The sequence below is a fragment of the Arachis ipaensis genome, chromosome B9, assembly GCF_059453495.1.
Source record: "Arachis ipaensis isolate K30076 ecotype BB chromosome B9, ASM5945349v1, whole genome shotgun sequence".
NCBI lineage: Eukaryota > Viridiplantae > Streptophyta > Magnoliopsida > Fabales > Fabaceae > Arachis > Arachis ipaensis.
In genome coordinates, this window is record NC_142444.1 from 38974691 (window position 1) to 38988888 (window position 14198).

The 14198-nt window shown below is 37.5% G+C and overlaps 1 non-coding gene across 1 annotated transcript; it reads left to right on the plus strand.

The window, feature by feature from the left end:
* The first annotated feature begins 8167 nt into the window (after positions 1-8167).
* On the plus strand, positions 8168-8275 carry LOC148544369 (small nucleolar RNA R71). Its single transcript, XR_015900684.1, has one exon. It is a non-coding gene; the product is annotated as a small nucleolar RNA R71 (small nucleolar RNA).
* Positions 8276-14198: the final 5923 nt, after the last annotated feature.

The window sequence follows — 14198 nt, forward strand, 5'->3', positions numbered from 1 at the left end:
TTGCCAAGAGGGTTGATCAAATCTTTGTGGCTCCTCCCATCTTTGATTCTTCCAACCTTCATGCATGTTCTCATTATAGCTTCCATTCCTTACAACAACATTGGAACCAAACTTGAAGCCAGAGGGGTGAGAATTCATAGTAGCAAAAGAAATAAAAACTAATAGAAATTAATAAAAATAAACTCCTAAAACTAGAAACACTAACAAAGAAACGAAAAAGCAAATATTTATAATAACCAATAATAAGGCACACGTTTACAATTCCCCGACAACGGCGCCATTTTAAACGAACGGTTTCTCTGTCAGTAAAGAATTTTACAAATAAATTCCCGTTGTAAGTATAGTTTCTAAACCAACAGAGAATCCTTTCGTACAAAAGTTTTGGTTGACACTAAAGCAAACCCAATAAAATTTATAACCGAAGTATTTAAATCTCGGGTCATCTCTCAAGGAATTGCAGGGAAGTATGATTTATTATTGGTTATGGAAAAGTATCTTTTTGGGTTTTTGAAATAGGGAACAAGGAAATAAATTGGCAAGAAAGTAAATTAATAATCATGAAAACCCTTGCAAGGTATGAGAACTGGAAATCCCATCCTAATTATCCTTATCAATTAGGATGAGAATTGTTTATTGTTCTCACTTAGTTAACCCTTACTAAATAAAGGAAAGTCAAGTGGACTAATCAATGGGATTCCTCAAGTCCTAGTCAACTCCTAAGGAAAGACTAGCTTTAGCGGGAACCAAACCAACCAGCAAATTCCAATTATCAATCAACAAGGAGTTTGATAATTCAAGTGTCACCAATTACTCAACCAAAGCCAAAAGGGAAGAAATCTAAATGAAATTGAAAGCATCAATAATATAAATTGAAGAAAGTAATCATAAATCTGAAATACCTCAAATTGCATTAAATAGAAAGTCAAATCTTAACATTGGAAGGTTCATGAACTAAATTGGGAAAATAAGTAATTAACAAGAGAAATAAATGAACCAAGGCACTAGAATAAATAAAAATAGAAGAGAAATTAAATTAAAGGAACATTGAACCTGGAATGGAGAAGAAGTAAACCTAACCTAAAAGAAATCCTAATCCTAACCTAGAGAGAGCAGAGAGCCTCTCTCTCTAAAAACTATATCTAAAAACCTAAAATTATGTGTATGAAAGTTCTATGAATGAATGAATGGATTTCTCCACTTTATAGCCTCTAATATGTGTTTTCTGGGTCGAAAACTGGGTCAGAAACAGCCCAGAAATCGCTCGGGGTGAATTCAGAAACGTTCAGGTCGCTGGATTTGCGCATATTCACGCGTGCGCATCACTTATCTTCAGAGCAACTATGACAAATTGTATATCATTTCGAAGTCCCGGATGTTAGCTTTCCAACGCAACTAGAACCACCTCATTTGGACCTCTGTAGCTCAAGTTATGGTCAGTTAAGTACGAAGAGGTTAGGCTGGACAGCTTAGCAATTTCTTCATCTTCTTGTATTCCTTCCACTTTTGCATGCTTCTTTTCCATCTTCTAAGCCATTCCTGCCTTATAAATCCTGAAATCACTTAACACACATATCAAGGCATCAAATGGTATAAAGAGGAATTAATTTTTGGTAATTTAAAGGCTTGGGAAGCAAGTTTCCAATTATAGAACAAAATTAGGAAGAAAAATGTAAAACCATGCAATTTATATGAATAAGTGAGTAAAGAGTTGATAAAAACTACTCAAATCAGCACAAGATAAACAATAAAATAGTGGTTTATCAAACTCCCCACACTTAAACATTAGCATGTCCTCATGCTAAGCTCAAGGAGATAGAAAGGATGAATGGGGAAAGTAAGACTCATGTAATGCAATGCAATGCAACCTATGTATGAATGCAACTATATGCTAAGATGCTTCTGTCCACTTGGTTAAAAGTAAACAAGTTCTTCAAGACAAGCACAAATCCGATTTCACTAATTCAAATCATACAGTAAAGACAAGTAAACTTGTAAGAAGACAGCTCATTAAAGCAGCGAACATAGAATCAAGCCTTGAACCCTCACTGGTAGTGTATATGCACTCTAATCTCTCAAGTGTCTAGGGTCAATCACTCTGCTCTTCTCTAGTCATGCTTTCTAAAACTTTGTTCTTCATCTAATCAATCAATAAATATTTAATATACCAATGCAAACATCATGAGGTCTTTTCAAGGTTGTAATGGGGCTAAGGTAAGGGTGATGATATATGTATGGTCAAGTGAGCTATAATATGAATCTTTGACTAATCTAAGCTCTCACCTAAACATACACACACACTCTATATACTTCTAAAATCATGCCTAGCTATCCAAAATTCTTATTTTTGCATATCATACTCATGTATCAACTTTTCTTTTAATTTGTATCACATATGCATTGATTTTTTATTAACTTAATATTGGGGTAATTTTGTCCCCTTATTTATTTATTTATTTGAATATTTTTTTATTTTTTTGATTGATTTTTTTTTTATTTTTTGATTAAAAATATAAAAGTAAACATAACATATCAATGCACATGGATTTTTAATTTTTCTGGTTTCACATGAGTAGGTACCCAAATTTCCAATATTTTGTCAATGGAACATGGTGCACGAAATTGTGATGTCCAGGCTCGAACAATCCCTGGTAATGGCTCCAAAGCTTGGTGCTTTGATCTTAATTCATAATTGTCACAACTTCGATACAACTAACCAGCAAGTGCACTGGGTCATCCAAGTAATACCTTACATGAGTAAGGGTCGAATCCCACGGAGATTGTTGGTATGAAGCAAGCTATGGTCACCTTGTAAATCTCAGTCAGGCAGATATAAAGTGATAATGGTGTTTTCGAATATTATATAGTAAAATAGGGATAGAGATACTTATGTAAATCATTGGTAGGAATTTCAGATAAGCGAATGGAGATGCTTTTCGTTCCTCTGGACCTTTGCTTTCCTGCTATCTTCATCCAATCTGTCTTACTCCTTTCCATGGCTGGCTGTATGCAAGGGCATCACCGTTGTCAGTGGCTACATCCCCTCCTCTCAGTGAATAATATGCTCACGCACCCTGTCATGGCACGGCTATTCATCTGTCGGTTCTCGATCATGCTGGAATAGGATTCACCCTCCTTTTGCGTCTGTCACTAACGCCCAGCACTCGCGAGTTTGAAGCTCGTCACAGTCATTCAATCATTGAATCCTACTCAGAATACCACAGACAAGGTTTAGACCTTCCGGATTCTCTTGAATGCCGCCATCATTCTAGCTTACGCCACGAAGATTCTGGTTAGGAGATCTAAGAGATATTCATTCTAGCTTAATTCATGTAGAACAGAAGTGTTTGTCAGGCACGCGTTCATAAGGGAGAAGGATGATGAGCGTCACACATAATCATCACCTTCATCACGTTCTTGGGTGCGAATGGATATCTTAGAAGCGAAATAAGATGAATTGAATAGAAAACAGTAGTACTTTGCATTAATCTTTGAGGAACAGCAGAGCTCCACACCTTAATCTATGGAGTGTAGAAACTCTACCGTTGAAAATACATAAGAGAAAGGTCCAGGCATGGCCGAGATGGCCAGCCCCCTAAACGAGATCACAGGATCAAAATACAATCCAGGATGCCTAATACAATAGTAAGAGGTCCTATTTATAATAAACTAGCTACTAGGGTTTACATGAGTAAGTATTTGATGTATAAATCCACTTCCGGGGCCCACTTGGTGTGTGTTTGGGCTGAGCTTAAATGTTGCACGTGCAGAGGCCATTTGTGGAGTTGAACGCCAGTTTTTGTGCCAGTTTGGGCGTTCAACTCTGGTTTTGGATCCTTTTCTGGCGCTGGACGCCAGATTTGGGTAGAAAGCTGGCGTTGAACGCCAGTTTACGTCGTCAATTCTTGGCCAAAGTATGGACTATTATATATTTCTGGAAAGCCCTGGATGTCTACTTTCCAACGCAATTGGAAGCGCGCCATTTCGAGTTCTGTAGCTCCAGAAAATCCACTTTGAGTGCAGGGAGGTCAGAATCCAACAGCATCAGCAGTCCTTTTTTCAACCTCTGAATCTGATTTTTGCTCAAGTCCCTCAATTTCAGCCAGAAAATACCTGAAATCACAGAAAAACACACAAACTCATAGTAAAGTCCAGAAATGTGAATTTAACACAAAATCTATTAAAAACATCCCTAAAAGTAACTAGATCCTACTAAAAACATACTAAAAACAATGTCAAAAAGCGTATAAATTATCCGCTCATCACAACACCAAACTTAAATTGTTGCTTGTCCCCAAGCAACTGAAAATCAAAATAGGATAAAAAGAATAGAATATACTATAAATTTCAAACTATCAATGAAACAGAGCTTCAATCATATGAGCGGGACTTATAGCTTTTTGCCTCTTGAATAGTTTTGGCATCTCACTTTATCCATTGAGGTTCAGAATGATTGGCATCTATAGGAACTCGGAGTTCAGATAGTGTTATTGATTCTCCTAGTTCAGTATGATGATTCTTGAACACAGCTATTTTATGAGTCTTGGCCGTGGCCCTAAGCACTTTGTTTTCCAGTATTACCACCGGATACATAAATGCCACAGACACATAATTGGGTGAACCTTTTTAGATTGTGACTCAGCTTTGCTAAAGTCCCCAATTAGAGGTGTCCAGGGTTCTTAAGCACACTCTTTTTTTTTTTTTGCTTTGGACCTTGACTTTAACCGCTCAATCTCAAGTTTTCACTTGACACCTACACGCCACAAGCACATGGTTAGGGACAACTTGGTTTAGTCGCTTAGACCAGGATTTTATTCCTTTAGGCCCTCCTATCCACTGATGCTCAAAGCCTTAGGATCCTTTTTATTTGCCCTTGCCTTTTGGTTTTAAGGGTTATTGGCTTTTTGCTCTTGCCTCTTGGTTTTAAGAGCTTTTGGCTTTTTCTGCTTGCTTTTTCTTTCTATTTTTTTTTTTCGCCTATTTTTTTTTTCTGCAAGCTTTGCTCTTTGCTACTTTTTCTTGCTTCAAGAATCATTTTTATGATTTTTCAGATTATCAAATAACATGTCTCCTAGTCATCATTCTTTCAAGAGCCAACATATTTAACATTCTTAAACAACAACTTCAAAAGACATATGCACTGTTCAAGCATACATTCAGAAAACGAGAAGCATTATCACCACATCAATATAATTAAACTAAGTTCAAGGATAAATTCAAAACTCATGTACTTCTTGTTCTTTTGAATTAAAACAGTTTTTATTTTAAGAGAGGTGATGGATTCATAGGACATTCATAACTTTAAGACAGAGTTACTAACTACTAATGATCATGTAATGAAGACACAAACATAGATAAGCACATAACATAGAAAATGAAAGACAGAGAAAGTAAGAACAAGGAATGAGTCCACCTTAGTGATGTCCTTGAGCTCTTCTATGTCTCTTCCTTGCCTTGGCTGCTCCTCCTTCATTGCTTTTAGATCTTCTCTGATTTCATGAAGGATGATGGAGTGCTCTTGATGTTCCACCCTTAGTTGCTTCCAATAATTGTGTGGAAGAAAATGTATCCCCTGAGGTATCTCAGGGATCTCTTGATTTGTAGTCAAATGTTCTACCACTGAGCTATAGACCCTTGATGGAAGCTTTTGTCTTCCCTTTCCTCTTTCTAGAGGTTTCTCTGGCCTTAGGTGCCATCAATGGTTATGGAAAAAAACAAAAAAGCCATCAATGGTTATGGAAAAAACAAAAAAGCTATGCTTTTACCACACCAAACTTAGAATGTTGCTCGCCCTCGAGCAAAAGAAGAAAGAATAGAAGAAGAAGAAGAGGATATGGAGGAGATGGATGGAGGTGTGTATTCGGCCATATGGGTGGGATTGGGTGGGAGAGAGATGTTGAATTTTGAAGGTAGTGGTTGTATGGATGTGAGTGGTAAATGGAAAAAAGAAGGGATGATCATGAATGGAAAGAGAGATAATAAGGTAGGTGGGGATCCTGTGGGGTCCACAGATCCTGAGATGATCCTGTGGGGTCCACAGATCCTGAGGTGTCAAGGCATTTACATCCCTGCACCAATTTAGGCATGTAAAATGCCCTTGCACATAACTCTGGGCGTTCAGCGCCAGGTTGGTGCCCATTTTGGGCGTTCAACGCCCCCTTGCTGCCATTTCTGGCGTTGAACGCCAGAACCATGCTTGTTCTGGGCGTTCAGCGCCAGGATGCTCCCATTCTGGGCGTTCAGCGCCAGAACTATGCTCTGTTCTGGCATTTGAACGCCAGACAGATGCTCCTCCAAGGTGTGATTTTTCTTCTGCTGTTTTTGATTCCGTTTTCAATTTTTATATTTATTTTGTGACTCCACATGATCATGAACCTAAGAAAACATGAAAAAAAATAAAAATAAGAATTAGATAAACATTGGGTTGCCTCCCAACAAGCGCTTCTTTAATGTCAATAGCTTGACAGTGAGCTCTCATGGAGCCTCACAGATGTGCAGAGCTTTGTTGAGACTCTCCAACACCAAACTTAGAGTTTGGATATGGGAGTTCAACACCAAACTTAGAGTTTGGTTGTGGCCTCCCAACACCAAACTTAGAGTTTGACTATGGGGGCTCTGGTTGACTCTGCTTTGAGAGAAGCTTTTTCTGCTTCCTCTCCATGGTTGCAGAGGGAGATCCTTGAGTTTTAAACACAAGGGAGTTCTCATTCCATTGAAGGACTATTTCACCTCTGTCAACATCAATCACAGCTCTTGCTGTGGCCAGGAAAGGTCTTCCTAGGATGATGGATTCATCCTCTTCCTTTCCAGTATCCAGGACTATGAAATCAGCAGGGATGTAAAGGCCCTCAACCTTTACTAATACATCCTCTACTTGTCCATATGCCTGTTTTCTTGAGCTGTCTGCCATCTCTAGTGAGATTTTAGCAGCTTGCACCCCATAGATTCCCAGTTTCTCTATTACAGAGAGGGGCATGAGGTTTATTCCTGAACCAAGGTCACACAGAGCCTTAAAGATCATGGTGCCTATGGTACAGGGTATTATGAACTTTCCAGGATCCTGTCTCTTCTGAGGCAATGTCAGTTGATCCAGATCACTTAGTTCATTGACGAACAAGGGAGGTTCAACTTCCCAAGTATCAATGCCAAATAATTTGGCATTCAGCTTCATGATTGCACCAAGAAACTTGGCAGTTTGCTCTTCAGTAACATCCTCATTCTCTTCAGAAGAGGAATACTCATCAGAGCTCATGAAGGGCATAAGGAGGTTCAATGGAATCTCTATGGTCTCTAGATGAGTCTCAGATTCCTTTGGTTCCTCAGAGGGAAGCTCCTTATTGATCACTGGACGTCCCAGGAGGTCTTCCTCCTTGGGATTCACGTCCTCTCCTCTCCTCACAGGTTCGGCCATGGCACTTATGTCAATGGCCTTGCACTCTCCTTTTGGATTCTCTTCTGTATTGCTTGGGAGAGTACTAGGAGGGATTTCAGTGATCCTTTTACTCAGCTGGCCCACTTGTGCTTCCAGATTTCTAATGGAAGATCTTGTTTCATTCATGAAACTTACAGTGGCCTTAGATAGATCAGAGACTAGATTTGCTAAATTAGAAGCATTTTGTTCAGATTTCTCTGTCTGTTGCTGAGTTGATGATGGAAAAGGCTTGCTATTGCTAAACCTGTTTCTTCCACCATTATTAAAGCCTTGTTGGGGCTTTTGATCCTTCCATGAGAAATTTGGATGATTTCTCCATGTTGATTTATAGGTGTTTCCATAAGGTTCACCTAAGTAATTCACCTCTGCTATTGCAGGGTTCTCAGGATCATAGGCTTCTTCTTCAGAAGATGCCTCTTGAGTACTGTTGGATGCAGCTTGCATTCCATGCAGACTCTGAGAGATCATATTGACTTGCTGAGTCAATATTTTATTCTGAGCCAATATGGCATTCAGAGTATCAACTTCAAGAACCCCCTTCTTCATAGGCGTCCCATTATTCACAGGATTCCTTTCAGAAGTGTACATGAACTGGTTATTAGCAACCATGTCAATGAGTTCTTGAGCTTCTGCAGGCGTTTTCTTTAGGTGAATGGATCCACCTGCAGAAGTGTCCAGTGACATCTTTGATAGCTCAGATAAACCATCATAGAATATATCCAGGATGGTCCATTCTGAAAGCATGTCAGAAGGACACTTTTTGGTCAACTGTTTGTATCTTTCCCAAGCTTCATAGAGGGATTCACCTTCTTTCTGTCTGAAGGTTTGAACATCAGCTCTAAGCTTGCTCAGCTTTTGAGGAGGAAAGTACTTGGCTAAGAAAGCCGTGACCAGCTTATCCCAAGAGTTCAGGCTGTCTTTGGGTTGAGAATCCAACCATAATCTAGCTCTGTCTCTTACAGCAAAAGGGAAAAGCATGAGCCTGTAGACTTCAGGATCTACTCCATTAGTTTGAACAGTATCACATATCTACAAGAATTCAGTTAAGAACTGAAAAGGATCTTCAGATGGAAGTCCATGAAACTTGCAGTTCTGCTGCATCAGAGAAACTAATTGAGGTTTCAGCTCAAAGTTGTTTGCTCCAATGGTAGGAATGGAGATGCTTCTTCCATGTAAATTGGAATTAGGTGCAGTAAAGTCACCAAGCATCTTCCTTACATTATTATTATTTTCGGCTGCCATCTCCTCTGCCTGTTCGAAAATTTCTGAAAGGTTATCTCTGGATTGTTGTATTTTAGCTTCTCTTAATTTTTTCTTCAGAGTCCTTTCAGGTTCTGGATCTGCTTTAACAAGAATGTTCTTGTCCTTGCTCCTGCTCATATGACAAAGAAGAAGGCACAGAAAAATAATAATAATAGAGATTCTCTTTACCACAGTATAGAGGTTCCCTTATGTGAGTAGAAGAAAAGAGGGGAAGAAAATCTGAACTCAGAGAGAGAGGGGGTTCGGATTTTTGGAGAGTTGAAGGAAATATGTTAGTATATCAATAAACAAATAGAAGAAGATGAGAGGGGGAAGTGAATTTTCGAAAATAATTTTTGAAAAAGAGTTAGTGATTTTTGAAAATAGTTTTTGAAAAAGGTTAGTATTTTTTTTCGAAAATTTTTTTTTAAAATAAAAATAAAAATAATTAGTTAATAAAAAAGAAATTTTTGAAAAAGAGAGAAGATATTTTTGAAAATTAGAGAGAGAGAGAGTTAGTTAGGTAGTTTTGAAAAAGTTAAGAAACAAACAAAAAGTTAGTTAGTTAGTTGAAACAAATTTTGAAAAGATAAGAAGTTGGGAAGTTAGAGAAGATATTTTGAAATCAAATTTTGAAAAAGATAAGATAAGAAGATATTTTTGAAAAGATATGATTGAAATTAGTTTTGAAAAAGATTTTATTTTTAAAATCTCAATTAATGACTTAATTCATAAGAAATCACAAGATATGATTCTAGAACTTAAAGTTTGAATCTTTCTTAACAAGCAAGTAACAAACTTCAAATTTTTGAATCAAAACATTAATTGATTATGTTATTTTCGAAAATTTGGTATAAAAATAAGAAAAAGATTTTTGAAAAATATTTTTGGAATTTTCGAAAATAACTAAGAATTTTGAAAAAGATTTGATTTTTGAAAAAGATTTTGAAAAAGATAAGATTTTCAAATTGAAAATTTGATTTGACTCATAAGAAACAACTTGATTTTAAAAATTTTTGAAAAAGTCAACTCAATTTTTCGAATTTGATGAGAGAAAAAGGGAAAGATATTTTTTTGATTTTTGAATTTTTATGATGCAAGAGGAAAACACTAAAAGGATGCAATGCATGAAATTTTTAGATCAAAACAATGAATGCATGCAAGAATGCTATGAATGTCAAGATGAACACCAAGAACACTTTGAATGTCATGATGAACATCAAGAACATATTTTTGAAAAATTTTTAATGCAAAGAAAACATGCAAGACACCAAACTTAGAATTCTTTAATGCTTAGACACTAAGAATTCAAGAATGCATATGATAAACATGAAAAGACACAAAACAAAAAATCATCAAGATTAAACAAGAAGACTTACCAAGAACATCTTGAAGATCATGAAGAACACTATGAATGCATGAAATTTTCAAAAAATGCAAGATGCATATGCAATTGACACCAAACTTATGATATGACTCAAGACTCAAACAAGAAACATGAAATATTTTTTATTTTTATGATTTTCTAATTTTTTTGTATTTTCTTTTAAATTTAAATTTTTTTTTTCGAAAATTATTGTGAAAATTAAAAAATAAGGATTCCAAAATTTTTAATATGAATTCTAGGAATCTTGCCATGTTAGTCTTAAAGCTCCAATCGAAGGGTCAGGCATGGCTTAATAGCCAGCCAAGCTTCAACATATAATTACATGGACTGGAGTGATTAGTTGAATACCAATCTCAAAGCAGTTTGGGTATGGCTTTACAGCCAGATAGGATTCAACATGTTTCATGAAACACTAGAATTTATTCTTAAAAATTCTAAAAGGAAAATATATTTTTGAAAACATTTTTAAAAAATTTTTTTTTTTTTTTCGAAAACAAAGGAAGAATTTTTGAAAGATTTTTGAAAAATTTTTGAAAGGAAAACAAAAAGAAAATTACCTAATCTGAGCAACAAGATGAACCGTCAGTTGTCCAAACTCAAACAATCCCCGGCAACGGCGCCAAAAACTTGGTGCACGAAATTGTGATGTCCAGGCTCGAACAATCCCTGGTAATGGCTCCAAAGCTTGGTGCTTTGATCTTAATTCATAATTGTCACAACTTCGATACAACTAACCAGCAAGTGCACTGGGTCGTCCAAGTAATACCTTACGTGAGTAAGGGTCGAATCCCACGGAGATTGTTGGTATGAAGCAAGCTATGGTCACCTTGTAAATCTCAGTCAGGCAGATATAAAGTGATAATGGTGTTTTCGAATATTATATAGTAAAATAGGGATAGAGATACTTATGTAAATCATTGGTAGGAATTTCAGATAAGCGAATGGAGATGCTTTTCGTTCCTCTGGACCTCTGCTTTCCTGCTATCTTCATCCAATCTGTCTTACTCCTTTCCATGGCTGGCTGTATGCAAGGGCATCACCGTTGTCAGTGGCTACATCCCCTCCTCTCAGTGAATAATATGCTCACGCACCCTGTCACGGCACGACTATTCATCTGTCGGTTCTCGATCATGCTGGAATAGGATTCACCCTCCTTTTGCGTCTGTCACTAACGCCCAGCACTCGCGAGTTTGAAGCTCGTCACAGTCATTCAATCATTGAATCCTACTCAGAATACCACAGACAAGGTTTAGACCTTCCGGATTCTCTTGAATGCCGCCATCATTCTAGCTTACGCCACGAAGATTCTGGTTAGGAGATCTAAGAGATATTCATTCTAGCTTAATTCATGTAGAACAGAAGTGTTTGTCAGGCACGCGTTCATAAGGGAGAAGGATGATGAGCGTCACACATAATCATCACCTTCATCACGTTCTTGGGTGCGAATGGATATCTTAGAAGCGAAATAAGATGAATTGAATAGAAAACAGTAGTACTTTGCATTAATCTTTGAGGAACAGCAGAGCTCCACACCTTAATCTATGGAGTGTAGAAACTCTACCGTTGAAAATACATAAGAGAAAGGTCCAGGCATGGCCGAGATGGCCAGCCCCCTAAACGAGATCACAGGATCAAAATACAATCCAGGATGCCTAATACAATAGTAAGAGGTCCTATTTATAATAAACTAGCTACTAGGGTTTACATGAGTAAGTATTTGATGTATAAATCCACTTCCGGGGCCCACTTGGTGTGTGTTTGGGCTGAGCTTAAATGTTGCACGTGCAGAGGCCATTTGTGGAGTTGAACGCCAGTTTTTGTGCCAGTTTGGGCGTTCAACTCTGGTTTTGGATCCTTTTCTGGCGCTGGACGCCAGATTTGGGTAGAAAGCTGGCGTTGAACGCCAGTTTACGTCGTCAATTCTTGGCCAAAGTATGGACTATTATATATTTCTGGAAAGCCCTGGATGTCTACTTTCCAACGCAATTGGAAGCGCGCCATTTCGAGTTCTGTAGCTCCAGAAAATCCACTTTGAGTGCAGGGAGGTCAGAATCCAACAGCATCAGCAGTCCTGTTTTCAACCTCTGAATCTGATTTTTGCTCAAGTCCCTCAATTTCAGCCAGAAAATACCTGAAATCATAGAAAAATACACAAACTCATAGTAAAGTCCAGAAATGTGAATTTAACACAAAATCTATTAAAAACATCCCTAAAAGTAACTAGATCCTACTAAAAACATACTAAAAACAATGTCAAAAAGCGTATAAATTATCCGCTCATCAGAACACTATACACTTTCATCAACCCAAGTTCCCACAGTTCCCCACACTTAATTGACACACAATCTCTATCTTAAGCTAACCAAAGATTCAATTGGGATAATTAATTCTTTTTCCGCTTAAGGCTAGTGATGTGGTAAAATATAGAACAAAAGGGGATTAAATGGCTCAAAGTGGCTAACAAAGGTAATTAAAAGGGTAGGCTATTTGGGATAAGTGAGATAATAACAAATGATGGTCTCAATCATATGCATGCATATAAACACATTAAACATTGGACATATAGAGTGGAACAAAATAAAGATTACAATTATAGAGAAGAAAACACACAAGAATAAAATATTATGGTTAAATAATGTAACCTGCAATTAAGCTCAATTCTCACAGGTTGTGTGTTCTTAACTACAATTCATGTTCCAAATTACAATCTTCAAACAAGTTTAACACAAATTTTTTTCAATTTAAATTAGTGAAATATTATAAAATAGAGTCTTGAAAAGAAATTTATTACTTTAACCAAGCAAACATACATGCAAACAATTATTATCATGCAATCTATTCTATCTAACCAAAGAAAAACTAAAATATTGGAGTTAAGAAAAAGAGATTACCTCTGGAAGTCAGGTACTAACCGACCTCCCCACACTTAAAGCTTGGCACCGTCCTCGGTGCCATCAGTTAGGAACAAAGGGGGGCTTGTAACAGCATCTCCACAGTCGGGATTGTCATGGCTCCCGGTGCTGGTAGGTGAGGTAGAGTCCGGAGTTTCTGGATCTTCTTCAGGTGGGTGGTTGCCAACAATCAGCTCTTTGAGGTATGTAAGTCGGCGCTTGTTACGGCGCTCCATTCGCTTTGCCTGTCGGTCTAGCTGGTCCAACCTCTGAAGTCTCTGAAATAGAGGAGACAACCAGCTGATTTGTTGAAAGTGCTTGTGCTTTTCGTTCCTCTCCTCGCCGGTGGCTTGTCAGAGACTTTCTCTTTACTTTTTCTGGTGGCCATTCTGAAAAGGAAGAGGAGAAAGGGGCATGAATTCAAAGGGATAGAGCAAGGAAGAGGACAGTACGAGTGATAATCATGCCAAGGTAAAGAGGAATGTCGTTAACACATGGTCGCAACTCCATGCAATTAGGACATCAATGGAAATATAGCATGATAAATTGAGGCAATTAAATGCAAGATGTTTATTGGCATGCTAACAAAGGCATGAGTAGCATAGATCAAGCATTAAAAGCCAAAATGTATTATCAGTCGTAACAAACTAACAATAACATTTGTATTGACAATTATATTTAATTTATAAAATTTTGGAAGGATTTTGTGAAAAACAGGCATTAGAGTGAAAGGATAGAATAATTAAAAATTCATAATGCTATACGGGCTTTTCACAAATACTTGGTATGCATGTAAAATATGTTAAGAAAAGTAAGAACTCTAACATGCATGCAATCCAAAAATTAATATTAATTGTCAAATCACTCTTGATGATATCCACAAGCTCAAGTATAATAATATAAGACCCAAATAAAGCTCCAACACCAACATAAAAATGCATGAAGAAAAAGAAAATAATGAAAAAGAAACCATAAATAACTAAGCATGAAAGAGAAAAATTTTTGAAGAAAGAAAAGTAATTAAATGCAATAAGAAAAATGAAGGAAGAAAGGAGAAGGGAATGAAAAGTCGGAACGCGACGCGCGCGCAAGGCACGCGTACGCGTGAGAACTGTATTCGCCATGTGACACGTACGCGTCGCCCACGCGTACGCGTGGGTGGTCTTGGAAGTAAAAGGGCGCGCACGCATCATGGACGCGTACGCGTGGATGACCTTGTGCCTCTAGCACAGTTCCAGCATAGGGGCAG